Raw genomic sequence first — 4101 nt, forward strand, 5'->3', positions numbered from 1 at the left:
TATAATCTCTAATTGCCATTGCAAACAAGCTTATTCATAATAGGCTGAATCAGGAACGATGAACTAATCATATTTACAAAAACAAGAGCGGTCGAGTTCATACCAGCTTCTCTTATCTTAATCAGTCCATCACATATCATCATTATTGCATTTCACTTGCACGACCGGACGGTGTGGAAAATAATAATAGTGCACATGCATTGGACTAAGATGGAATCTGCAAGCATTTAATAAACAGTAGAAGACAAGGCAATATGGGCTCTTGGTTAGATCAACAATAATGCATATAAGAGCCACTTCAACAATTTCATCATGGTGTTCTCCTATTAACCCCCAAAGAAAAGAAAAGAAATAAAACTATTTACACGGGAAAGCTCCCAACAAGCAAAAGAAGAACGAGAAATATTTTTGGGTTTTCTTTTAATTACTACTACAAGCATGGTAGGTAAACTAGCTAAAAGCTACAACTAATGTTTTGTTTTTTCTTAAGGTTTTCCAAACACACAAGAAGAAAGCATAAAAAGGAAAATAAGCTAGCGTGGATAGTACAATGAAAAAGTATGAGCACCGACAACTAGAATGAGCGTGTGAACATGAATGTAATGTTGGTGAGAAATACATACTCCCCCAAGCTTAGGCTTTTGGCCTAAGTTGGTTTATTTCCACGGCTGGCCTGGCGGATATCCAAAGTTGTAATTGGGGTTGTACTGAGATGCAGCGGCTATTTCATCATGGGCTGCAGCTTGGAGGCGAGCTACCCTCGTCCTCCTCTCGTACTCATTTGCCTCCTCCGTGGTTATGACATATCTCCCCTTTGCTTGAAAGTCAAAGAGAGTAGGAGCAGGGAGGACAATATTGACGGTGTGACGCCTGTCAAAGATTAGTCGGTACTGGAGAGGCGGTTCATTCCTCTCAACAAACTGATGGTGAACCATGGCATTAAAATCTAGATAAGAAGGAGGCAATTCCGTATCATAATCACGAATAGGTATTCCAAGAAAATTAGCTAGACGTGTTGCATAAATTCCGCCAAAGAAACCTCCATTAATTCTATTATTATGCAACCTACGTGCGACAATGGCTCCCAAATTATAATGTTTATCTCCTGATACAACACTCCTGAGAACACTGAGATCAGGGACACACATGTGGCATGCTTCATCCTTACAATTTATGCACCTACCTATGAAGAGAGCAAAATAATGTATAGCAGGAAAATGAATGCTCTCTATGGTAGCTTGTGTTATATCTCTAGACTGCCCATAGTTATTGTCGGTGTCAAAACTGGCGAATCTCGGGTAGGGGGTCCCGAACTGTGCGTCTAAGGCGGATGGTAACAGGAGGCAGGGGACACGATGTTTTACCCAGGTTCGGGACATCTTGATGGATGTAAAACCCTACATCCTGCTTGATTTATTCCTGATAATATGAGTAGTACAAGAGTAGATCTACCATGAGATCGGAGAGGCTAAACCCTAGAAGCTAGCCTATGGTATGATTGTATGTTGTCCTACGGACTAAAACCCTCCGGTTTATATAGACACCGGAGGAGGCTAGGTGTCGGTGTCAAAACCGGCGGATCTTGGGTAGGGGGTCCCGAACTGTGCGTCTAGGACGGATGGTAACAGGAGGCAGGGGACACGAAGTTTTACCCAGGTTCGGGCCCTCTTGATGGAGGTAAAACCCTATGTCCTGCTTGATTAATATTGATGATATGGGTAGTACAAGTGTAGATCTACCATGAGATCAGAGAGGCTAAACCCTAGAAGCTAGCCTATGGTATGATTGTATGTTGTGATTGTTGTCCTACGGACTAAAACCCTTCGGTTTATATAGACACCAGAGAGGGTTAGGGTTACACAAGGTCGGTTACAAAGGAGGAGATATCCATATCCGTATTGCCTAGCTTGCCTTCCACGCCAAGTAGAGTCACATCCGGACACGAGACGAAGTCTTCAATCTTGTATCTTCATAGTCTAACTGTCCGGCCAATGGAGATAGTCCGGCTGTCCGAAGACCCCCTAATCCAGGACTCCCTCAGTAGCCCCTGAACCAGGCTTCAATGACGATGAGTCCGACGTGCAGTATTGTCTTCGGTATTGCAAGGCGGGTTCCTTCTCTGAACACATCACAGAAGAATTTGAATACGAGGATAGTGTCCGACCCTGCAAAATAAGTTCCATATTCCACCGTGGAGAGAATAATATTTTCGCAGATCTAATTCGCTAGCTTGTTTCGGCAATATGACGTTACGTCATGGCCCGGTGATTATTCGTACCGTTTATTTTAAGCAGCCCCGCACATAATGCGAGGCAGTTTTTCGACATGTCTCGTCAAAGCAGAGATCGTGTCCCCTTATTACGGGATTCTCATCAATACAGGCGTGGGTAACCCAATCATGCCATCAATTGCGGCGCTTGGGGAATAAACGAGTTTTACTAGGCAAGTGGGGATGCTTAGTTTCGTTCGCCCTTATAAAGGGATAAGGATTCACCTTTTTATCCACGCCTTCTTCCTCCTTTGCTCATCCGCTCCCACACACTCGAGCTCTAGCGCCCAAGTCCTCACTTCCATCTCAACCTTCTTCAACCATGTCCGGAGCGGGAGGCAAGTGGATGGTCTCCTCTGTCACGGAGGAAGACATCAAGAAACTGAGGAGAGCCGGATACCTGCCCGACGACATTGCGCACCGGCTCCCAGATGAGGGGCAGCTCATCCCCACCCCTAAGCCCCATGAGAGGGTGGGATTCCTCACCCATTTCCTCCTGGACTGGGATTCCCTCTCCATCCCTTCGTCCGGGGGCTCATGTTTTATTACAGCCTAGAATTCCACGATATGGCCCCGGACTTCATCCTCAACATCTCGGCGTTTATCGTCGTGTGCGAGGCCTTTCTCCGCATCAAGCCCCACTTCGGCTTATGGCTGAAGACCTTCAACGTCAAGCCAAAGGTGGTGGGCGGCCGTCAGGCGGAGTGCGGAGGCGCCATGGTGGGCAAGATGCCCAACATATCATGGCACGAGGGCTCCTTTGTGGAAACCATAAATGGATGGCAATCGGGGTGGTTCTATATCACCAAGCCGCGTGACCCCGCATGGGTAGCGGCCCCCGAGATCCGATCTGGCATCCCCATGCGGCTCACCTCCTGGAAAGAGAAGGGCCTGTCCTAGGGTAGTTCGAAAGAGCTGATCGGACTCCAAACATGTATTCAAAACATGGTGGACAAGAAGCTCAAGCTTGTCAACATAGTCCAGGTTATGCTCATCCGTCGGATACTCCCGTGCCAACAACGGGAGTTCACCTTGTGGGAGTTCAATCCGGCGCAGCACCGGGCTCTGAACAGGATCTTCGACACAACTCATGAAGACGCCTGGAGGGTGCTGTTTAAAAGTGCCGAGGTCCCCCCCCCCCCTATCACTGAGGATCGCGGATTCAGCGTGAAGCGCCAAGCTAGTGCGGTAAGCTGCTTTACCTTTCACAGGATACTTATTTTTATATAGATTGGCTCCATGCGGGATCTAAACTCCCAGACCTTTGACAGGACTGGCAGAAGATGGCCGGACAGATCGACTGTCCGGCTTCTTTGCCCGAAGGCCCCACAGACGCTCTTCTGGCGAAGATGCTGACTCCGGCCCCTTATAAGGTGCCGGACAAGACCAAGAAGGCCAAGGGAACTCGAAAGAGTTCCCGACGCCAGGCGTCGTCGGACACACCGTCTGATGACTCTGCGGCGCACTCTTCCCCTGAAGACGAGGAAGAGGAAGAAGATGCTCCCCCACCGACTAGGGGAGACAAGAAAAGAAAGGCCACCCCAACTGGGGTGGACGGAGCGTGCAAGAAGGGAAGGGCTCTCCTTCCGGACAGCTCCACCGCCGCCGATGAAAGTGAAGGGAGATCGTAAGTATTCGGATACCAAAGTTACCCATAGGATTCCTTTGTCGCACTACTTTCCCTAACGCCGAACACAATTATGCAGGCCGCCCCGAGCCAATATCGAGGTATCATCGGACGGCTCCCTGGGCTCATTGGACATGGATAGCGATCCAGTCCCGACCGCCACCTCCCCTGATCCTGCCGACATCACCGAGGTGTTGTCTCAAGA

The sequence above is a fragment of the Triticum dicoccoides genome, chromosome 3A (assembly GCF_002162155.2).
Source record: "Triticum dicoccoides isolate Atlit2015 ecotype Zavitan chromosome 3A, WEW_v2.0, whole genome shotgun sequence".
Lineage (NCBI taxonomy): Eukaryota > Viridiplantae > Streptophyta > Magnoliopsida > Poales > Poaceae > Triticum > Triticum dicoccoides.